This window comes from Stigmatopora argus, chromosome 17 (genome assembly GCF_051989625.1).
Source record: "Stigmatopora argus isolate UIUO_Sarg chromosome 17, RoL_Sarg_1.0, whole genome shotgun sequence".
Taxonomy (NCBI): domain Eukaryota; kingdom Metazoa; phylum Chordata; class Actinopteri; order Syngnathiformes; family Syngnathidae; genus Stigmatopora; species Stigmatopora argus.
Genome location: NC_135403.1, coordinates 2,095,509 through 2,121,098, shown reverse-complemented (window position 1 = coordinate 2,121,098; position 25,590 = coordinate 2,095,509). Strand labels below are relative to the sequence as shown.

The 25,590-nt window shown below is 42.1% G+C and overlaps 1 long non-coding RNA gene across 1 annotated transcript; it reads left to right on the top strand.

Moving 5' to 3' along the window:
• Positions 1-654: 654 nt before the first annotated feature.
• Positions 655-25,590, top strand: LOC144091931 (uncharacterized). The gene is made up of 3 exons (XR_013305929.1): positions 655-787; positions 13,272-13,411; positions 25,098-25,590. It is a non-coding gene; the product is annotated as an uncharacterized LOC144091931 (long non-coding RNA).

Here is a 25,590-nt window from a genome sequence, read left to right as displayed (position 1 = left end):
ATGTGCACAACAGCACATTGCTGAATGGTTAAAAAAAAGAAGTGCAAAGTAAAATAAAAAGGATTGTATTAAGAAATATTAAAATGTAATTAAAAAAAAGATAGAAAGGCTGTAAAGCACGAAAGACAAATAAGAGTGGACAGAGCTACTGCCACCGGCTGCCGCCTGACGGCGCCATCTTGGAAATAAATAAATAAATAATTTGATCGGAATTTTACTCGTGTCTCAAATTACTCGTATGCACTCGTATGTCAAAGTATTACTGTATTAAAAACCTATTGCTAAGAAATGTTTCCCAGTAGTTAAATTCATATACAAGTTAAAGCAAAAGAGTAAATACTCCTGGAAAAATAATGTATTGAATTTTGTGCATAAAAATTGTCAATCTGTTTGCTTTAATGTGTATTATTTTTTTTACATATTCTCAAAGGTGGATGATTACTGCGCTTGTTTTTCTGATTCTGGTCGCTGGCACAAACTATGGCATGATATTTCTTGCCTGCCAAGGTCTGCATGTTTATGGCTCACGGCTCAATAAATACCACAAAGTCGACCTATGGCTATTCCGCATACTGGTTTGTAGACCGCCAACTGATTTGAATAAATAAAACATTTACAACAAAATATTGTGACTGCAGGTTCAGAATGGTGTGATGATCTACACAACATGGACAACCATTGCCATGCTTATCAACTTGGCCATTGTGCTGACCTACGAAGCCAACATTTCCCCAGCGAATTCAGCTACTGTCTCCTACTGTATGTTGACGGTTGTGATGCTTCTTTGGTAAGCCATATTTATATACATGTATATCAGTGGCGGTCGGTGCATTTTCTCGTAGCGCCTTCAACGTATCAATCCAACCCTCAAAAACTATTTTATGGCTATAAAACCTCTACTGCAGCTTATTTATACACAAAATGCATCCTCCTTTCTTTTCTTAAGAAGATTTATATTACTCTGTGGAACAGATTACGCGTGCGTTTCAGCTCCATCAAGTAGTTATTTTCTATCGCCATCAAAGCTAATGCTAACAGTCGAGTCTGTCCTGTTGTATTTCTGGCATAAGTTTTGATTCTGTTTCGGGCTGAAAATGTCCGTTCGACAGAAGTAGTGGACACGGTGGTCACTGTCAAACCCACTAATGTGTACAGCTGCCCCATGCTCTCACTCAGTTTTTTCTGCTGAAGGAAGTCAAGGAGATCAGTGGGAGATTTTCCTGTAAAATCATCCGTGGCATACATTACAATCAGTTCTGTTCTTAGCCGACCGATGCAGATCGAAAAGTGTACCTTGGCTTTGCGTTAATAATAATCGGACATAGGCCCTGTCGTCATCATCAACAACAAAAGCCTACTTGTCATCACACCCAGAAACTGCGCATGACGTTTTGGTAGTGCTTCTCCATAAGATGCGTTTACTCGGCAAAAGACCTAAATAAGTGATAGTTACGGACTTGTAATTTGGCATTCTGCTGTTATGGATACCTCGCGTCACCCCCCGAGCAGGTCACTTACCTCTCACTGTCTTTCACTTACCTTCAGTCAGCTAGTAGGAGGCAGATCACCACCCAAACATCTTTTCATATTACCTCAGAAGGGAATGTGTGTTGTGTTACCGCAGATTTAGAGTTCTGATGGATGTGGGGAAAAACTGTCCTTAAGCCTATTTGTCCATACTTTGTGGGACCTATAGCGTCTGCCAGAGGGCAGCAGCTGGAACAGATTGTGACCAGGGTGGTATGGGTCCTCTATGATGTTCCTGGCTCTGCTGAGGTAACGAGGGCTGGCAATGTCTTTCAGTGAGGGCAGAGAGCAGCCGACGATCCTCTGGGCAGTTTTAATCACTTTCTGCATGGCCTTCTTGTCTGCCGCCGTGCTTCCAGCGTACCACACTGTGATGCAGTACGCCAGGATGCTCTCTACAGTGGTTCTATAGAAGGTTATCAGAAGCTTAGTGTCCAAGTTGTTCCTCCTAAGTACCCTGAGAAAATGGAGTCGTTTCTGAGCCTTCTTCACTACTGCCGTGATGTTTGTAGACCATGAGAGCTTATCTGTGATGTGGACCCCCAGGAATTTAAAGGACTGGACCCTGTCTACACATACTCCATTTATGTGGAGTGGGGCCAGATCTGTGCCGTGTTTGCGAAAGTCCAGGATTATTTCTTTAGTTTTCGTGGTGTTCGATGTGAAATTGTTCACCGAGCACCACAAAGATAGTTTGTTGACCTCATCTCTGTAGGTCAACTCATCCCCTCCTGAGATGAGTCCGACCACAGTGGTGTCGTCAGAGAATTTGATGATGGCGTTAGACTGGTGGTTGGGTGTACAGTCGTATGTGTACAGGGAGTACAGAAGAGGACTCAGTACACAGCCTTGAGGGGAGCCAGTGCTCAGTGTAATGGAGGAAGAGAGGTGGGGACCAAGTCTAACAGTTTGTGGTCAGTTGGTCAAGAAGTTCAAGATGGAGAAGGCTGCATGTGGGAAAGTTTTCTGGTATTTCCAAAACTTCTGCGGGTCGAGGAGGGAGAGAAACATGAGTCTTTCGTGTTCTTGAAATCTGGTCCGCATCTGGCAAGTAATATTGTCCAGAATCATGTTGTGGAGTTTGTGGTACTGCACGCAAGAATCTTGCGCTTGACCTCTTCGTGCGCTTGCAGCACCCGCACTGCATTCAGTGGCCTCGTAGATTTCCTCATATTGGCTCCTCTCGCGCTCAACTGTGTCACAAAACTCCTTTACTCTTGCAGGACAAAACTGTACATCCAGTTTGTTGTTTTGAAGTATTGAAAAAAAGCACGTCTGAATGCTCAAAATTGCCATTAAATGTGTGAAGCAAAAAAAAACCTACGTAGAATTGTTTGCCATTTTGTCCTAAGGCTTTATTATTGTTGGATTTATTATGGAATGTTCTATATGTGTTGTAAGCATTTTTAATAAGTAATAAGGTTATAAAATAATTCATGGGACCATGGACATTTTTTCCTCCCCATCGTCTCCTCAAGGCCCCACAGCTCGAGGACACATTGTTTTCGGACGCTTTTCGGCAAAACACAACGGGACTGTTTTGACGGGACTCCAGCAGCAGATGGCGATAACTGCATTATTGTTTGAAAATACGGCTGCTTTGTTTACATTATAATACTGCTTGGTTTACTTTAGAATGCTTTGTTTACCTTATAATGAAAATATTATGGATTATCATGGATTATCCGCTAAGGGGTGCACTCTTTCCATCAGAGTAGAAGACAAGCCGCATCATTGTTCAAGGCTCACAAACAAGCACTTAAATGACATTCTGAAAGTGACAGCTAGTCAGGACATGACCCCTGGTGTTGATGCACTTGTACAGGCCAAAAGATGCCAAGTTTCAGGAACAAATACAAGTCCAGACTAGACTAACACCTTTAAAATGCTGCCTTAGATACTGTTTGCATTGAAAGAATACAGCTCTGTGAAGATGAATCCTTACTGTGGTGATTTAAAAAATGTGCACTTTAATGTTAGTCAGCGGCTTCAAAACAAAAGTTGTGTGATGGAATTCTACTGTTCATACAACTCCATAAATTTTCAGTATGTATTGTATGTGTATGTATGTTTCATGTATGAAGTTTACAGATTTACAGGACAGGCAAACACTTTCTTCATTACACATTTAAAATCACTCTCCTTAGTTTGTAAGGTGCACGCAGGGATTACATTTAGATTTTATATGCGTATGTGTAAGTGGTTTAAAAATTCCTTTCTTTAAAAGTCTCATTTAATCTTAAAGTGCATTACTATATTTTTCAGTACCAATTAATGTTTTGTGCCTTTGCACAATCAGTGGGATCAGTTGCAATGCATATTTGTGAATGATAAAAGTAAATTGCACATTTGTCTAAGGAAATATGAGGTGTTTCATGAAATATTTTGTAAAAGGATAGTTCATTAAATTTCAATATTTTCCTAATGTTCTTGTGCTTCTTTACACCAAAACAAAGGAAAGACATGATATTTTGGTTATTTATAGCAGAGCATGGTATAATTTTAATGGTCCGGCCCACTTGACATCTCCCTAGGCCGTATGTGGCCCACGATGCGAAATGAGTTTGACACCCCTGATCTAGGGTGTTATTGTACTGATTACATAACATGTTTTTCGAGTGTCGCGATTAAATACAATGATTCAGTTACTGCAATTCAGAATCCTCTTGCGAACGAAGACGCGTTGGGAGTGATTTTCCTTGCAAGTTGTAAGCAGTTATGTTGAAAGATGTCTTCCAATTTTAATTAAATATTACTAATAATGATTTAAGGGTATTAATCATTATTCCAACAAGTATCCTAGGTTTCAAAATAATACAAATTATGTGCTACAAAGTTTAACTCTTTGAAGCAGCAATCTTTTTTGCGGGTCAAATCCATTAAGAATCATTGCAGCCAATATTTCAAAGATTTTATATATATATATATATATATATATATATATATATATATATATATATTCCCCAATGCTAAATTTGTTAACTGGATGTTCATACACAAATATAATTGATACCAATTTGATTATTACATAACTTTAAAAAAAATCTACACTATTGAGAATGATAGGCGTCCAATCATGTTTTTTTCAATGATGAGTAGATGTTAACAAGTGACCCAAAAATGCAACAAAATGAATAGGAAGTGACCCAAAACATACAGAATTAAAAATCATCCAGATGTGCTTTAAATCCATCAGCAGTGGACAGGTGGTAATGTAAATCCGTGTTTCTCTCAGCAACGAGAGAAAGAAGTTCCGCATAATTTCCTTTGTTTGGGGGATGCAGCGCTTTCATCGTGTCCCCGAAATGAAAGTTTACAGAGTCTATCAAACTTTTTAAGATTTCCGTATTTTTCTTTACCTTTTCGTTGTGGCGCTCCGTTTCCCTGCGCCCTTGCTCGCTGAACTCTGGTTTCCCAAAAAGTTTTGGAGAGCACCGTTGGTGTCCGGCAGTGCGTTGGTGTCTCGTTGCTGTTTTGGTTAAACAAGTCAAATTTGCAAATCCAGTGTTGCTCCAAACACCATGTCGATCGTTGGCAAATAACAAGCACTCCCAGCAATACAATTTGCAGTGTTCCTCGGAGCCCGTGAGCCACGAGTAGCGCTAGTAGTCAGCGAACTGAAAGTGGCAGACACACCCTTTCCCCGGCTGTAACAGGCTTACTAGCTTCGGAGTTGACCGCCCTTTCTTAATGATGTCCATTTTTTTCTAGAAAAGTCCGTCTGGAAAATGGCTTTGTGAGCAAATCTGCAACCAAATCCCTTTGTTTTCCCCCGTCGGCCATTGTGGGTTGAGTTTGCGAGCTCTAGCTGGCTCACTCTGGCTTTGGCCCGTCTACTCTATCACTAGCCAATCATAGTTGGTGAAAGCGATGACGTATCCCTACGCCTGCGAGAAGGCAATGACAAATCCCTAGGCCTGCGAGAAGGCATTGTGGTGTTGCCAACTCGAAATCTGATTGGTTAAAGCAACAGTCTTATCGACGCTTGTTTAATGCAGCAGAGCCTCCAGAACTGATTGTGAAGGCCTTGAGGCAGATTTCTGACCCTGGCAACAAATAATGGCTGAAATGTGATTGGTCAAATGCTTCAATATGTAAACACCGTGACCGTACGATTCGCCAAAAGACATTTCGCCGACGGACGTTTGGGCGACGGACAGTTCGCCGAACGGACGTTTCGCCGACCGGACGTTAGGCCGAACGGATGTTTCGCCGACCGGACGTTTGGCCGAACGGATGTTTCGCCGACCGGATGTTTGGCCGAATAGGATGTTTCGCCGACCGGACGTTTGGCCGAACGGACATTTCGCCGACCGGACGTTTGGCCGAACGGACATTTCGCCGCCACTGGATTCACGCGCTCACCCCGCCCCCGGATCGTGTGTGTACATGTTTTTCAACCTCGGCCCGTTAGGATTCTTAATCCGGCCTGCCGCCGGCGTTGTCCAAATTATAGTAAAAATCAATTACCTCATTCATTTCCCTTTGATAACGTCTTTTGGCGAATCGTCCGAGTACCTGAAAACACACATCTGGAAACAGTGCAACCAGGGGGAAAGTAATGAAAGGAAGGTAACAGACTATTTGGAATTATTTAATAAGTATTGATGGACAAAATATAATATATGATTCAGATATTTCTTAGGCCAGCAGAGAAGTCCTTGAAGGCCCTGACGGCCCGCCACTGTTATATATATAGTAATCCCTCGATTATTGCGACTTCACCTATCGCAAAATCACTACTTTTCGATTTTTTTCGCTATTAATTCTTTTCTTTTTTTATTCGCAACCGGAAGACAGATGAAAATGGTGGCGTAAAATTGCGGAAGTCAGGGTACCGCCTCCTCTTCTGCACTGCAATGATTGGTTCTAACCATACCACAGAAGAAGAAAGCAAAAGTATAAATGCCTCTTTGGACCCGCGAGTCGATCTTTCGTGCCTTATCGAAGATTTGCTGGAGATATTTTAAATGAAAGACCACGTTCTTCATCCTCGCCCGCTGCCTCTTATTCCTCACTTGTTGACTGCATCATTTTGATGAGTTCTTGATCAGTTGGGAATGTTGAGTGGCTCTCGAGCAGTGTGTTAACTTCCTCCGCTCTCATGTCCGAAAATCCTTTGGTGGCTACCGACCGAGCCAACTACACTGCCTCATCAACAGTGGAGTCCTGAATCTCCTCAGGGGTAAACCCCTTAAAGTCCTCAGTGCTTTTTTTGGGGCCACAAACTTTTCCAGCTGGAAATTATGGTATTCTCCTTCATGTTCTTAATCGCATTCTGGATGTTTGTCAGACATGTGGCATTGTTGTATTTGTGCCAATAGTCTTTGATGCTGCTGTTCTGATTGCCCTGGTCAATTGATAAAAAATGTCCCTGGATTGTGGAAACTATGTACACGGCCTTGAATCCATGAATAAACCCCTGATCCATAGGTTGTATCAGTGCAGTGGTGTTGGGGGGCAGGAACTCCACTTGAACACCGTCGTAATGGAGGTCGGTGGCATGTCCTCCGGAACAGTCCAATAGGAGGAGGGCCTTGAAGGGCAGCCCTCTTTTGGCAAGGTAGAGTTTCACGTTTGGGGTGAAGCAGTTCATAAACCAGACCTAAGTGAGAGCTTTCATGATCCAAGCTTGCTTGTTGCTCATCCAGTACACAGGCAGCAATGCTTTGTTCTTGGGGTGAAGCAGTTCATAAACCAGACCTAAGTGAGAGCTTTCATGATCCAAGCTTGCCTGTTGCTCATCCAGTACACAGGCAGCAATGCTTTGTTCTTCTTTTTCAAAGCCTGGAGACGGTCAAACCATGAAGCATCCGTTTCCAGAAAAGGCCAGCTTGTCCATGTTATAAACTTGCTCTGGAAGATAAACATTCTGTCTAATTATTTTAGAAAACACTTCCTCGACGTAACTTTTTGCTGCCTCTTGGTCTGCAGATGAGGCTTCTCCATGCAGCGAAGCACTTTGTAAACCATTTCTCTTCTTGAAACCAGCCCTTACTTGCAACAAAATCACGAAGCTCTCTCGCGGCACTGGTACTTGGCTGAGGCTCGCATTTATGCTCTTCATCAGGAGCTAAGCTATTGTACAATATTTTGGCCTTGGTTCAAAACATGGTTGTATCCAGAGAAATGATTTTTGCCCTACATTCTGAGACCTGGACTGATAGGGCATTCTCCATCTTGACAATTATAGTAATACCTTGACATACGACTGTCCCGACATACAAGGAATTTGAGATACGAGTAAAATTCCGACCAAATATTTACCTTGAGATACGAGACGAATTTTGAGATACAAGCATACGAGACAGCCAAGGTAGCCGCGAGAGTCTGCTTATGATTTTTTTTCTCACTGCAACTCCCTCGTGCAAAGATCTCTACGAGCACTGGGCAGAGCGTTGCATTTTTTCCATAGTTTTTTTTGCGTTAGTCAATGCAGAATTAAGGGAAACACAATTGGTCCAAAGAAAGCCGGTGCAATGAAGGGTAGTGCGAAGAAAAGGCGTATGATGTCAATCGATATTAAGCACGAAATAATAAAAAAACACAAGTAGTGTAAGCCTGACTGAGCTGGCTCGCCAATACGTATGGAGAAGTAGGAAGTTCGCCTCGAAAGCCGGGGTGGAATACATTAACTTCTTTGCCTTGTTTAATGAGCAAGAAGGTTTAAATTTAGTAAGATTAAAACTTTTTAAGTGTGCGTATAGGAATCTATGTGCATATAAATTAAATTTAAAGTTTATGTTACGTTACAAGCGCATCCGTCAAGTCTCTCTCTCATCCGTGAACTCCCCATTGTATTAAATAATGCCTCATTTTATTATTAAACATCATAACTACATTTGTTACTCTGTTATTAGATGGTGAATTACAACCAATTAAAATATGTTTTTCCAATGTAATATCCTGTTTTTGGTGTTTTCTCCAGAGGGTGGGAACAAATTAATTTGTATTTAGTTCATTTCTCTGGGAAACGTGGATTTGAGATATGAGTAAATCGACATACAAGCTCAGTCCCGGAACGCATTAAGCTCGTATCTCACGGTATGACTGTATTATATTCCTCATGGTTACCACTCGCTTGGTGTCCTTAGTAAAGGATATTGTAACTCGTATCTCAAGATATGACTGTAATATATTCCTCATGGTTACCACTTGTCTGGTATCCTTCGAAAAGGATATTGTGGCTGTCTTTCGAATGTTGGCCTCTTCCTTTTGTATGTAACGCACAGTAGATTCGTTGATGTCGTAATGGTGTGCTACATCAGCATACAGTCACAGTCATCATCTGTCGTGTTTTTCACCTCATTTGATTTGATGATTCTGGATGCCTGGGAGGCATTTTCAATAGATGTAAAATCCAAACAAATTTGGAATTCACTCATAGTATGGTATTCTTTCTCCGTACACAATGCGAAATGCAACCCGCTGGAAACAAGAAAAGACCATGCAGCGTGTTTGGCAGCTATTCATAGTTTTCGGCGGGCCCTTTCTTTTTCTGTGGTATATTTTCTTCGTCTTTGGTGCTCAGAACCAACTATTTCAGCACAGAAGAAGCGGTGCCTTCCGGTTGTGATGTTTTTTTAAATAGCAGAAAAAAATCCACGATGTAGTCAATCTGCAAAAGTTGAAGCTGTGATATTCGAGGGATTACTGTATATATATATATATATATATATATATATATGTATGTATGTATGTGTATATATATATACAGACGCTCCCCTACTTACGAACGCAATTGGTTCCGAGCGATTGTTCATAAGTTGAATTTGTTTGTAAGTTGGTTCAGTGCTATATTTTGTATTATAATTTATGTTTAAGGCCGATATAAGTATATTGAAGGTTTATACAAGTGCATTTGTATGTTTAAGGCTTGTATAAGTAACACGCATTGGTTTGTACTGAAAAAAAACATTTAATAAAATGGAGAGAATATGTACAGTACTGTAGAGAGAGATTTATGTATTAGAAACTGGCCAAAAGAAGCGACCTAATGACGATTGCAGTTTTCTTCTTTTTTTCATCATAAATGATGAGGTAGCACTGTATGGCATCATTCAATTGATTTGCAAACTTTGTGCAACGTTCAATATTTGGGTCCTGCTGCTCGATCTTTTTGTTTATAAATGGTACTGAATGTGCAACGCTCACCACTCTCACGCGCATCAAGCTTCGTTATTATTGCCACTCGTTTCAAATGAAATGGCTTGCCTCTTCCTTGCAACTCCCTCAATAGAAGCCTTTAGCTTTTTACCAACCATATTCAATATTGGATGCATGAGATATTTAATGATACAAATGAAAAAGGTTCTTTGCACACTGGAGATACATTCACGCACTTCCGCATTGCAACGAAGAAGAAGGTAGATGCTGGGTGAGCTAAGCTCTCACAGCGCCAGGCGTCGGTATTAGCGGCGGAAAGAAGTACTACTCCGAAAAAGGGGCGAAATACAAAATTGGACTTGCGAACATTTTTGGACTTAAATGCAATTTCCAGACATGTTCGTATGTACCGTTGTTCGTAAGTTGAATGTTCGTAAGTAGGGGAGCGTCTGTATATATATATATATATATATATATATATATATATATATATATATATATATATATATATACACACTGGTACCTCGACATATGCATTTTTTCTGTGTTTTTTTTCCCGTTAGTCAGTGCGAATGGCGTATATACTACTTCTCGTTGGCAAGTGGTCGTGCATTATCCTATTTTGAGGACATTTGGGTGCATCATTTTCGGAATATTATGAAGGGAATACAAAAGCAAACAACCCACGATAGGTTGCATCTGAAAGTCAGGTAGGAGGCGGGGCAAATAGAGCCAACCTGGGAGAAGAAAGGTATCAACATTTAAAACAAAATTAGAATTAAGTTTAGTGTGAGGTTAGATTAAATTTATTTTTTAGTGTGTTTGCATCGTAATCCAAGTTCATTTAAATTTGTTTATGTTATGTTACGAGCGCGTTGCAAAAAGTACTGTATTGTACTGTACTTTTTCAATAGTTAGCAAAACCACAATATTTCAATTAATGTAAAAACATGATAATAACGTTTGATTTAAATTGCCCTACAATTTTTTTTTTTTACATATCGCCTTTGCGTGAATCGCATTCACTCCAGAAATACTCCGGAAATGGGACAAGGGTACTCCGGAAATGGGGTCGACGGAGGTTGGCACCGCTGTATATATATATATATATATATATATATATATATATATATATATATATATATATATATATATATATCAGTCAGTGGCGGGCCGTCAGAGCCTTCAAGGCCTTCTCTGCTGGCCTAAGAAATATCTGAATCATATATTATATTTTGTCCATCAATACTTATTAAATAATTCCAAATTGTCTGTTAGCTTCCTTTCATTGCTTTTCCCCCTGGTTGCACTGCTTCCAGATGTGTGTTTTCATATTGAAGCATTTAACCAATCACATATCAGCCATTATTTGTTTCCAGGGGCAGAAATATGCCTCAAGGCCTTCACAATCAGTTCTGCTGGCTCTGCTGCATTAAACAAGCGTCGATAAGACTGTTGCTTTAACCGATCAGATTTCGAGTTGGCAACACCACAATGCCTTGTCGCAGGCGTAGGGATACGTCATTGCCTTCTCGCAGGCGTAGGGATACGTCATCACTTTCACCAACTATGATTGGCTAGTGATTAGCCAGAGCTACCAAACTGTATCTGTAGCAAGCTGCACAAGCAAATATATTGTTGTGTTGATTTAAAGCCATTTTCAAGACGGACTATGCCAGAAATACGACAGGATAGGCTCGACTTTCAGCATTAGCTTCGATGGCGATAGAAAAGAAGAAAGAAAGAAAGGAGGATGGATATTGTGTACAGCAAAAAAGGATTTTTGGTGAGTAAAATATGGCTATATTCCTAAATAATATTTCAATTGTGGGCCCGGGTCTGATATCTGAAAAGCTCCAGTGTTTGTATTTAATCACTAAATGCTGCTAGGAAATGAATTTTACCCCATTTTAGTGCAATTTTTGCCGTTTCGTCATTGACGTCCATCGCTGTCTTTTCCCGGAAAAATCACCCTCCAGCCCAATTGTAATGTCTGAAAAGCTCCAGTATTTGTATTTAATCATTAAATGCTGCTAGGACGTGGATTTTACCCGTTGAAGGCGCTATATATATATCAGTGGCGGGCCGTCAGGGCCTTCAAGGCCTTATCTGCTGGCCTAAGAAATATCTGAATCATATTATATTTTGTCCATCAATACGTACTTATTCCAAATGGTCTGTTAGCTTCCTTTTATTGCTTTTCCCCCTGGTTGCACTGCTTCCAGATGTGTGTTTTCATATTGAAGCATTTAACCAATCACATTTCAGCCATTATTTGTTGCCAGATCAGATCTGCCTCAAAGCCTGCACAATCAGTTCTTGCGGGCTCTGCTGCATTAAACTAGACTGTTGCTTTTAACCAATCCGATTTCGAGTTGGCAACCCTGATTTTTCATAGGCGTTAGCATTTTGCTGGCTGGCACATGTCATTGCTTTCACAAACTATGATTGGCTAGCAGGCGGGCCAACGCAGTACCGAGGCAGCCGAGATCGCAAACTCCACCCACTATGGCCGACAGAAGCAAAAACATATATATTCTGTTTGCTCATAAAGCTATTTTCTAGACGGACTTTTTCAGGAAAAAAATGGACATCATTAAGAAAGGGCGGTCAAGTCCGAAGCTAGCAAGCCTGTTACAGCCGGGAAAATGGTGTGTGGGGCACTTTCATTGCGCTAACTTAGCTCCACAAGCAAATAGTATGTTGTTGTGTTGATTTAATGCCATTTTCAAAACGGACTATGCCGGAAATATGACAGGACAGGCTCGACTTTCATCATTAGCTTCGATGGCGATAGGAAAGAAGGAAGAAAGAAAGGAGGATGGATATTGTGTAAAAATGATTTTTGGTGAGTAAAATTACAAATATGGCTATATTCCTAAATAATATTTCAATTGTGGGCCAAGTTCTGATATCTGAAAAGCTCCAGTGTTTGTATTTAAGCTCCAGTGTTTGTATTTAATCACAAAATGCTGCTAGGAAGTGGATTTTACCCCAGTTTAATTTTTGGCGTTTCACCATTGACTTCCATCGCTGTCTTTTCCCGGGAAAAATCACCCCCCTGGCCTGGTTGTAATGTCTCAAAAGCTCCAGTATTTGTATTCAATCAATAAATGATGCTAGGAAGTGGATTTTACCTAATTTTAGTATTTTTGTGCATTTTTGTCATTTCACGTATGGACGTATCGACGTATCGACGTATCGACGTATCGACGTTCATCGCTGTCTTTTCCCGGGAAAATCACCCCCTGGCCTGGTTTTAATGTCTGAAAAGCTCCAGTATTTGTATTTAATCATGAAATGCTGCCAGGAAGTGGATTTTCCCCCATTTTTGTGCATTAATTTATTGATTATTTTTTATGTGTCGCAGCTGTAGCTGCAGTAGAGGTTTTATAGCCATAAAATAGTTTTTGAGGGTTGGATTGATACGTTGAAGGCGCTACCAGAAAATGCACCGCCCGCCACTGATATATATATATATATATATATATATATATATATATATATATATATATATATATATATATATATATATATATATATATATATATATATACATATATAATATATATAATATGTATAAGATGTATAAAGATTGCTAAAAAATCCCCTCTTCTTAAAAATATTCTTTCTTGTAGGTTTTTCTTTCAAAATGTAATACTGGACAAGCACATGCGCTATGTTTTTGTTGACTACCCAGTTGTGATCTGGGCGCTGGCAGGAAACTTTGATAAAAACTACAATACTGAATCACCCAGCCGTAGTGGCATCTTTATTGGTGAGACAATATATATTTTTACAAAGAAAAAGTAATTAAGATTTGCTCGGTATGACTGTGAGCGTGATTGTTTTTTCCTTGTGCGTTGCAATTGGCTGGTGACCAATTTAGGGTGTTCCATGCCTAGTACCCTCGGTTGAATGCGTAACTAGTACGGAAAATGAATGAATGAAAGTCATTTTTAAATGAGTGTCAATTAGGAATTCTAGTGAATGTTTGTATACCGTGCGAGTTGGGATCCATTACCTGTGTAGTCAGACTTTTCTCTGCATTGAGCTGGGATGGGATGCAACTCCAACGTCACCCTGACAGCATGTTGCATGGTTGGCCGCCAAATATTTTTCCTTCAGACCTGAAAAATTATATAAAATGCAAAAATAAAACAATTATAAATGAAATAGAACTTAAAGACTGGACGGGCTATTTGCAGGGCGAGAAAACAAAACATAAAAAAAAACATGAGTCATTGCAAAAATACGTATGGCATCTCATTAAACCGTCACAGTTCTGAGGTCCTGGGTACAAATCCAGGTCACTTACCACCTGTGTGGAGTTTGCATGTTCTCCCCGGGCCTGCGTGGGTACTCCAGTTTCCTCCCACATTCCAAAAACATGCATGGTAGGCTGATTGTACACTCTAAGTTGCCCCTAGGTATTGGTGTGAGTGTGCGTGGTTGTCCGTCTCCTTGTGCCCTGCGATCGGCTGGCCACCGATTTAGGGTGTCCACTGCCTCTGGCCCGGAGACAGCTGGGATTGGCTCCAGCACCCCCGCGACCCTAATGAGGATAAATGCGGTTCAGAAAATGAGATGAGATTAGATTAGATTTTATTAAGACGAAGGAAGCTCATGTCTCTGGAGAGCCATCACCAGAAAAAGAGAAAACATTCAGAGTTATGTATGAAAATAACTTGATGACACGCGAGCTCGAAAAATAATGCCCAGACCATTTCAAGATTTTAAAAAGGCGTCATATCATTTGACATTGCCAAATTCACACACAAAGAGGAAAAGACAATCTTTTGAAAATGTCACCTGCTAGGAGAACGTATTTTCTGTTGCTTTATTACATTCCGTGGCCCTGATTACATGAACGTCTCAACTCTGAAGGGATGGGTGTATTTCACAATTGAGACGTCTGAGCGTGTTTCTCTGTGTGTGCATGTGAGTTGAGTCGAGTACATGTGTACCAAAACACGTCCAAAATAGTCAAAACAGATGAGGACCAAAGCGTCAGGAAGCCTCTTGGAGCGTCCGTCGTGGAGGGCAGATGTCGCAAGTGCAGTGCTCAGGGCAGGTTCCCAGTACATTCACGCGTCCTGGCTCCTGTTTGTTTAGTGGGCAAATGAAAAGACTGTAATGTGTTAATGTCTAAATATAACCTATACATAAAAAATGTAAATACTATAAGTACTTTACTTACAGTAAAAATAGTTCAGCCCCGCTTGATTTTTATAATTAAAAATAAGGGTTCCTGGGAGCTTTAGTCCAAGTGCTCTTCGTCAGATTCGGGAGGTATTAGATTTTTGATGGAATCTTAACGGGGTGCCGCAGGGGCAACAGGAGGAGCTTCTTCCTGTGAGAGGTTTTTTGCGCACTAGAAATATGGCGACTGCCGTTTCTTTTCTTGTACAAAGATGCTGTTGTAAAGGGACATCACACTGTCAGGACGATTGCCAAATTCAATGACTCCGACCATGTTGTCATCAATCTCCTGGTGGAGTCTCCTTCTGAGTGGCCCCATGCAGTGTGTTGTCATCCTATCGTCATGCCAGGTTCACGTATTCACGTGCTGGTTCATTTTTTTTATTCCTGGGAGTCGAGGCGGGGTCTTTTAGTTCACACGAGAAAAATTCTCATCTCATCTAATTTTCTTCCGCTTTATCCAAAGTCGGGTCGCGGGGACAGCAGCTTCAGCAGGGAAGCCCAGACTTCCCTCTCCCCAGCCACTTAATCATGCTCTTCCGAGAGTTTCCCAAGGCGTTCCCGGGCCAGCGACATAGTCTCCCCAGCGTGTCCGAGGTCAGCCCTGTGGCCTCCTCCCGGTGGGACGTGCCCGGAACACCTCCCAAGAGAGGCGTCCAGGGGGCATCCTTATCAGATGCCCAAGCCAACTCATCTGGCTCCTCTCGATCCGGAGGAACATCGGCCCTACTCCAAACCCTTCCCAGATGCCCGCGCTTCTCACCTTATCTCTAAGGGAGAGTCCAGACATCCTGCGAAAGAAAGAAATTTCAGCCGCTTGTATCTTGTTCTTTCGGTTACAACCCACAGCTCGTGTCCATAAATGAGGGTAGGAACGTAGACCGACCGGTAAATAGAGAGCTTTGCCTTTAGGCTCGGCTCCTTCTTCACTACGACGAACCGGTGCATAGTCCGCATCATTGCAGATGCTGCACCAATCCACCTGTCGATCTCTCTCTCCATTTTTCCCCTCACTCGTGAGCAAGGCCCCAAGATACTTAAACTCCACCACCTGGGGAAGGACCTGGTCCCTGACCCGGAGAGGACATTCCACCTTTTTCAGGCTGTGGACCATGGTCTCAGATTTGGAGGTGCTGAGTCTCATCCCGACCGCTTCACACTCGGTTACAAATCGTTCCAGCAAGAGTTGGAGATCACGGCCTGATGAAACCAACAGAACCACATCATATGCAAAAAGCAGGGATGCAATACTTAGGCCACCAAACTGGAGTCCCTCAACGCCACAGCTTCGCCTGGATATTCTGTCCATAAAAGTGATGAAAAGAATCGGTGACATAGGGCAGGCCAGGTAGATTCCAACCCCCACTGGAAACAGATCCAACTTACGCGGACCAGACTCTGACACCAGTCATAAAGGGACCGGACCCCACGTAACAGGGTTCCGGAACACCATACTCCCGGAGTACCCCTCACAAGACTGCCTGGGGGAAATGGTCAAACGCCTTCTCCAAGTCCAAAAAGCACATGAATATTGGTTGGGTGGATTCCAATGAACCCCCGAGGACCCTGCTGAGGGTGTAGAGCTGATCCACTGTTCCACGGCCAGGACAAAAACCACACTGCTCGTCCGGAATCCAGGATTCAACCTCCCGGCGGCTCCTCCTCTTGTATACCCCAGAATAGACCTTCCCGGGGAGGCTGAGGAGTGTGATTCCCTGGTAATTGGAACACACCCTCTGGTCCCCCTTTTTAAAAACGGGAACCACCTCCCCGGTCTGCAAATCCAGAGACACTGTCCCTGATGTCAACCAAGACAGCCCCACAACATCCAGAGCCTTTAGAATCTCCAGGTGGATCTCATCCACCCCCGGGACCTTGCCATCGAGGAGCTTTTTAACCACCTTGGTGACTTCAACCCTAGAGATAAGAGAGTCTGCCCCAGAGTCCCCCGGCTCTGCTTCCTCATGGGAAGGTGTCGGTGGAATTGAGGAGGTCTTCAAAGTATTCGGCCCACCAATTCACAACATTCCGTTTCGAGTTCAGCAGCGCCCTATCCCCACTATACACTGTGTTAATGGTGCACTGCTTCCCCCTTCTGAGAGGTCAGATGGTGCATCAAAATTTCCTTGAAGTCACCTGGAAGTCATTCTCCATGGCTTCACCGAACTCCTCCCAGGCCTGGGTTTTTGCCTCAGATGACCAGAGCTGCGTGCCGCTTGGCCACTCGGTACCCATCAGCTGCCTCTGGAGTCCCCACGGCATCCCTTACCGCCCGTGACTGGATGATTCGCCGAAAGACGTTTCGCCGACGGACGTTAGGCCGACGGACAGGTCGCCGAATGGACATTTGGCCGAACGGACGTTTTGCCGAAACGGGATTTGAGCGCTCTCCCCACCCCCAGATCGTGTGTGTACATGTTTTTCAACCTCGGCCCGCGGGCCATATACGGCCCGTTACAGATAACATTCATTTAGGAATAACACGGGCATGTACTGCCCCCCACTGGACATACTTCTAAATACAAGTACGTACTACACTACAATGTGCTGACAAAACAAATTCACTGAACACTGCTCACCGTCAAATCCGTCAGGCAAAGAGTTCCATCCTCTGGATGCAAGTTTAATAATGGGTCATTTGGGAGTAAATAGACATGGTTCAAATTAATTAGTCAAGAGCCAGTACAAAGATAATCATTTTACTTGCTTTTTAATATTAAACACATTATCAATAAGCTGCCATTCAAAAAAATATTTTATTAAAAAGAAGACAAAGCAAATTCACAGATGGTGTTTTTATTAAAGCAGTAAAAACATACAAATTTTGTACAAAAATTACAAATACAATACAAACTATGTACAAAAATTACAAATACAATACAAATTTACAAATTATGTACAAAGGGAATTCACAGATGGCAGTGGCAGTTTTTATTAAAACAGTAAAACTTACAAATTAAGCGCAATGGCTTCTAGCTACTGTAGTTTGTTTGGAAATCGATCTGGGTTTTCATAGTCATCCGTGAGCTTTTTTAACCGTTCATTAACAGCTGCGTATGACTTTTTGGCCTGTCTGGGCATAATACCGCCATAAGCCTGTTGTAGTCGTATTTCCCAATCACTTTGCTCTAATTTGAGTTTGCTTATCAGACGAGATACATTTGGATGGACAACTGACACTCTACATTGAAATGCGCGGTGCCAACCTTCAACAGAATTATTAGTGCGTGGTATTCCCAGCAAGGTCTTTTCTCTAACTTTCCATAAGGGGATAGAAAAACATGGACCGCGTCGCCGTCACCTTCCCCTTGGCTCACCTAGCCAACCCGGATGTCCGGTGTAAACATCCAATCGAAACATCCCCACTTTTATTTGTTTAATAAAATAATAAATAAACATTTTAATTTTTTTTCACTCACACACAGTTTACAAGAAATTACAATTAATATACGTTGGATGAAATTTATGATATGTTAGAGAAAAAAAGACAACAAGAACAACAAGACCGCTTTCTACTTCCACTTTAAATCTTCATCTCAAAATGTACTGCCCCCCGCTGGATATATTTCTAAATACAAGTACGTAGTGCTGCCAATGTTTTATATGTTTTATTTTATCCTTGAGTTTAAAGTAGTAGCCATTTGCCATATTTTAGGAAATATATATTCAAAATGATTTGTTGAGAACCTTAATTCAAAGATTAATCTCAATGTTTTCTCTGCTGGTGTAAGTTTTCTGGAGTAGGATTTCTGGATTTACAATTTCATTACAGTAGTACTTACTGTTACTACTACTTTATTTTCTCAATTTCTTCTGTCACGTACTGTTCTGCGTGATCTCCAAATGGCTACTACTTTAAACACAAGGATAAAATAAAAAATATAAAAATTGGCAGCACATTGTAGTGTAGTACGTACTTGTATTTAGAAATATGTCCAGCGGGGGGCAGTACATGCCCTTGTTATTCCTAAATGAATGTTATCTGTAATGGGCCGTATATGGCCCGCGGGCCGAGGTTGAAAAACACACACGATCCTCGATCCACACGCGAGCGCGCGAATCCCATTTCGGCCAAACGTTCATTCGGCGACCTGTCCGTTGGCGAAACGTCTTTCGGCGAATCATCCGAGTACCCTTACCACCGGTGACCACCAGCAGGTTCTGGGGTTGCCGCCATGACAGGCACCAACAACTTTGTGGCCGCAGCTCCGGTCTGCCGCCTCATCAATAGAAGCGCGGAACATGGTCCGCTTGGACTCAATGTCCCCCGCCTCATCCCGGACATGAGAGAAGCTCTGTCGGAGGTGGCAATTGAAACTCCTTCTGACAGGGTACTCCGCCAGGTGTTCCCAGCAGACCCTCATGAAACGTTTGGTTCTCCCAGGCCGGACTAGCATCTGTCCCTAACATCGGAGCCAACTCACCACCAGTTGGTGATCGGTTGACAGCTCTGCCCCTCTCTTCACCCAAGTTTCCAAGACATGCAACTGCAGGTCCGATGACACAACCACAAAGTCGATCATCGAACTGCGGCATACGGTGTCCTGGTGCCAAGTGAACATATGGACACCCTTATGTTTGAACATGGTGTTCAGTATTGTCAATCCACGAAAAGCGCAGCAATCCAACAATAGAACATCACTCAGGTTCAGATCGGGGGGTCCGTTCTTCCCAATCCTCCAGGTCTCACTGTCATTGCCCACATGAGCATTGAAGTCCCCCAGCAGAACGAGGGAGTCCCCCGAAGGGGCCCTCTCCAGCACTCTCTCCAAGGACTCCAAAAAGGGTGGGTACTCTGAACTGCTGTTTGGTGCATACGCAAAACCAACAGTCAGGTCCCGTCCCCCCACCCGAAGACGGAGGGATGCTACCCTCTCGTCCACCGGGGTAAACCCCAAAATACCGGCACCGAGCCGGGGGCAAAAAGTATTTCCGCACCCGCTCGGCGCCTCTCACTGCGGGCAACTCCAGGGTGGAAGTGTCCAACCCCCATGAGAGGAGTGGTACAGGAACCCAAGCTGTGCGTAGAGGTGAACCTGACTATGTCGAGCCGGAATTTCTCAACCTCACGCACTAGCTCAGGTTCTTTCCCAACCAGAGAGGTGACATTCCACGTCCCAAGAGCTAGTTTCTGCAGCCGGGGATCGGACCGCCAAGGATCCCTCCTTTGGCTGCCGCCCAACTGTCGGCGCACCCGACCACTTTGGCTCCTCTCACAGGTGGTGAGCCCATGTGAGGGGGACCCACGTTGCCTCTTCGGGCTGTGCCCAGCCGGGCCCCATGGGTGTTGCCATCGCGCCCGTCCTCCGGGCCTGGCTCCGAGTGGGCCCCCGGTGACCTGCGTCCGGGCGAGGAAAGACATTTTCCAATCATGTTTTTCACCATAAGAGGTCTTCTGAGTCATGCTTTGTCTGGTCCCTCACCTCAGACCAGTTCGCCATGGGTGACCCTACCAGGGGCACAAGGCCCCAGACAACATAGCTCCAAGTATCATTTGGACACACAAACCCCACCACGACGTTAAGGTAATGACAAGTCAGTGGGGACGAGAAAAAATATTTTTTATTTATGTGCAGCACACCGATCTCTCGGAACAACCAACACACATGCATCTCCAGAAGGGACAAGCATTCACTTCCCGTGTGTCTCCCTCTTAACCACACTGCGGAACCCATTAACATTAACATGGTTCCTACCTGTTACATTAGGTGTGGCGTCGAGCGTGGAACGTAGTTGGAACGAAATGCAGGGAAGCAGTCAAGGGACGAGTTTATGAAGTGATCTAACAAAACATTAATTACTGAGGCAGGAGGGGATTCAAGAAAATAACAAGGACTAAAATAAATAGCAAATTCAAACCTGATATGGAAGACATGGGGAAACGAGGAACTGAACCACAGCATGGCTACGTGGCATGAAGCAAACAAGGCAGACGATCCCACAAAGACTAAATAGACAGACAAGGGTTGATTACAAAGTAGGAACACCTGGGTAAAACAAGAGGGAGCGAGGAGGGGATACACCAGGGGCGAAGAAATGACGGGTGAACACAATGGCCAATCACAAATTTGGTTTTCCCTCCATGCTGTCATAATCCCCATTTCACAGAGCAGCTCTTCTGTTCGTCCACACCTTAAGATTCAAATTTGGAATTTGCTGCTGCACTTTCATTAAAATTTCATTTGATAAAATACATATCTCTGCCATAATTTGTCACTGCCATCACCAAAAAGGGCGTATTGATTATTATTATTTAGAAATTGATTCCAAATTCCAAATACCAAATAAGAATTAAGTCTTTAAACAAAAAGTTGTAAACATATGCCAACATCTGACTTTCAAATGCCCCACACAAATCTTCCCAATTTGTGCGAGGTAGTATTGTACTGTGGGACTTTCGCAACACTTTTACTGTTTAAGAAATCATAAAACTTTTCCACCTTGATATCTGATCAAATTGTTCCATTATATATCGGTGGCCAGCCAATCAAAAACACAAGGAGACGCATAACCATTCCACGCTCACATTCATACCAGAGCAAACTAGAGTGTTCAACCAGCCTAGCATACATAATTTTGGGTTGTGGGAAGAAACCAGAGAAAAACCCCAAATTTCCAGAGGCACCACGTATACTCCCACCTAGGATTCAACCGTCGACCTCAGAACCATGAGGTGAATGCGCTAACCACTAGTCCACTGGAAATCCTTCCCGAAGGAAAATAGGTGTATTTAAATTATTAGACGAGTGCACCACACATTTACAAATAGCAATTTGTTTAGGCAGTCCAAGTGCAGCCATTAGTCCTCGCAGTAACTCGGCATTGCGTGAACTCTTGCCAGTTGATGTGATTAGCCCTCTGTTTCCCAATAATGCAATAATGGACAAAAATGAAAACACTCTGTTAGAGTTTGATGTTTTGGTTTGTTTTCTTTTCGCCTATTGTGTCCCTCTGGACTTCCCTTCCTCTGGTAACCAGCTATGTGTACTTGGTAATCAGCTCTTGTGTGTCTATTTAAACCCTGTGCGTTTGTGAGTCATTGTCCAGATCGCTTGCCTTGTTTGCCTCATGCCACGTTGCCATGCTCCATGTTCCTCCTTTCCACCTGTCTTCCATGTCAGGTTTGATTCTGTTATCTATTTCTAAGTCCTTGTTATTTTCTTGAATCCCCTCGTGGCTAAGTTATTAAAGATTTGTTAGAACACTCCACATCTTAACCGTCTGTATAAATTTTAACCTCCTCGTTTTGCATTAAGTTACATACCTCTGGTACTGCTCTCAGTTTATCAGTTATGGCTGGGACTTGGGTTTTTTTGCCGGCGCGGACGTCATTCATGCACTGACCCCAGCCCCATACAATTTTGTCTTAAGTTGTCGTCCTTCCCATTAGCCAGTCCTCAAGAAAATCGAAAGAGCTTTACGTGTCCACAGTGAGAAACAGGTTGAGAACTGCTGCTAGACACTAATACCTATTTTATGCCACGAAAGGCCTGTTCAATCTCGGGCGTCTATTGCAATGTAGAGCTAATTTCCAAATTCTCCTCAAAGATCATTTTATAAATGGAAGACACATTCCCAATTTAATTTAGAACCTATGAACCACAACAGTTTATCAATCTTAAAAAACGACAATAGTAATTTGTTTCTTAATTAAAGATTTTGGAGCTTGGAAAATTATCAATTTCCCGCTTTCTATGATTGTCCTTGTCAATCGTTACATTTGTACTCTAATTAAAACTTTTTAATTGCAATGACAAGTCCCAAATTAATCCCAAATTTTCTTAACTCGCATACCTTCAAAGTAGTGGAAAGGAAGCTCACCTAGCTGATATTAACTCAATGCTGATGCAGCCATAAATATTCTAATAGTCATCAATATGACAAAGTACATGTCACCTCACCAGGGCAGAACAGGGAATGCCTTCCATGCACTGAAGACGCAAGTCTCCCCCGCCCTAGGGAAATTATGCCTATCCTAAAATCAGTTAATTTATCCGAAACAGTTACTATTTGCTTAATTGTTTAAATGAATCACAATTCTGCTTTACCGTGTTCATGTTTGTTTGATACATAAAATCCCAAATGCTTCTCCAGATTTAAGATGTGATTCGCAACACCCCCCCAAAGTAAAGTATTGTTACATTTATTGATGGATATGATTTTCCATCGTACATTTTACTTGCTCACTCAGTAATTTTCCATACTTTTTACCATAATACACAGACTTTAGCTTGAGGCAAAAAACAACAATAATGATAGGGGGAAAGGTCCAAGGCCCAGTTGTGAGAGCAACAAAAGCACACGAGAGACAGATTGTTTCTCAACAAATTTTCAAACCTTACACGACTAGTTGTTCAAGGTCATTATCATTAGCAGCTTTATTGTTGGATTTACCGATTTTGGAGACAATATGTTTCACCTATATTGACTGTACCTTATTGGAACAGGCTTAAAATCTTCCCATTTTATAGCTTCCACCACACGCGGCGAGGTTTTTTTTGCCTCTCCTCCTACTGACGGTTGCTACACAAACACCTGTCCATACACGCAACACAATCACACTTTCAGAGCTTAAGTACTGGTACAGGACACTGATGCCATTTTATTAGTTTTATAGACTATACTCTCTCTCTACACGTGCTAGTGACTCGTATTGCCAAGATTTCCGTCGCCGTCCCCCAGACGCGACTGTCGCAGTCACCCAGATGCGAACTTACACATTCGGAATTCACAAATTCATATGAACGCTTTACTCCAGCTCACATTCGGAATCCCCTCACGAATCCACATTAATTTGAATGCTTATGAGTATAAATAAACCATATTTGGATTGATTTTATTTACAATGGAGGCAAATCATGTCAATCAGTAAAAAGAAAAATCCGCCAGTAATCCAGAGATAATAATAATAATAATAATAATAATAATAATAATAATAATAATAATAATAATCGGACATAGGCCCTGTCGTCATTATCACAACACAAAAGCCTACTTGTCATCACACGCAGAAACTGCGTGTGACGAAATTGATGGTGCTTCTCCATAAGCTACGTTTAATCGGCAAAAGACCTAATAAGTGTAAGTTACGGACTTGTAATTTGTCATTCCGCTGTTGAGGATACAGGTCGCTTACCTCGCGCTTACCTCTCACTGTCTTCCACTTACCTTTCCTCAGTCAGCTAGTAGGAGGCAGATCACCAACCAAACATCTGTTCATATACCGCAGAGGGGAATGTGTGTTATGTTAGCACGAGTTTAGATTCCTGATGGATGTGGGGAAAAAACTGTCCTTAAGCCTATTTGTCCGTGCTTTGTGGGACCTATAGCGTCTGCCAGAGGGCAGCAGCTGGAACAGATTGTGACCAGGGTTATGATCAGGGATTGGGACCAAGATGTGAAGCTAGGAATCGGTTATCAACGGTTCACATTAATTTATAAATCATCATAAATGGTCAGAGCATTAAGTAAAAGAAAGTAGCAGCATAGCTGCAGTCCCCTACAGGTGTTAATGTGATTGCCTCCAAAGCATTACTTGCTTTTATTTTAAAGTGGTCTGGTGTGTTTCCAAAATCTGTGCGGTGGCAACTAAACCATTTACTGAGTAATGATAAAATAAAAATGAATGAATGAGTAAATAAATGTTGTTGTCATTATCTTGCTTTATCTGATATTTTGTTATTTATTCCACTTCCATTAAAAAAATTATACTCAGGTGGAGAATTCCATTCAGGATCAATTCCCGCTTGGTGATGGTGTGACTGTGAGTGCGAATGGTTGTCTTTCTCTATGTATTCCCTACAACTGACGGGAAACCAGTCAATGATGTAGTACGCCTTTGGCCCAAAGTCAGCTGGGATAGTTTCCAGCACGCCACGGCCCTGAGCAGGAAAACGGTGTTAAAAATTAATGAATGAATAAATGAATATAAGTATCCGCCTCAAAAACAGGTCTTAGCTTGAGATGGAATTTTAAACTTGTTGGGCTTTCATAAAAGATGTTAGCACTGCAATAGACACAAATTATGTCCATATAGTGCAATCAGGGTGAACACATTTTCCAATTAAAAGCACGAGTACATGAGTCTGTATTAATATTTACTTAATAACATTATTATTTATCCTCCACCTCGCTCGGTTAAGTCTAGGCAAGAATACTGATCTTATTGCCAGACACAGATAATAATCATTAAAATGATAACATATGATTATGCTTTATTCAAATAATTCTTGTACATAATGAGTTGTATTCCCTCTGCCTAGTTGTGCTACTTGCTGCATCGTCGTTGTTGTATGCTGTACGCCTTGTCCTGGTGTTTTGGCGTCACTTCATGCAGCCACTATTCAGTGGGGTCAGCCCCGATGCTATGGAGCCATTGGAAACTGCCAAACAGCAGAACTTTGACATGCAGTAAAGTGTTAATAATTTCTACACTGTGACATTGTATTATTTCAATGTTATATGTCATTGTCCCTGGATAATATTTCCTCACTGAAGTCTGGACCTTTTGTCAGGCCTGCATATACTAAAAACAGCACAACGCAAGCAGGCCAGATCTGCAGTTACAGTTGATTACATGTGTAAAATTCATTCTTGTGCTTATAAATTTATTAGGAAGTAAAGTATGTCCAAGATACCAGCTAGAACTGGGCGATGTGACAAAACTTGTCATCACGCTAAAAAATAAAAAAAATAAAAATCAGTTTATCAAAAACTATCATATTTTTTCTTTCAAATTTTAAAATTAAAACTTCT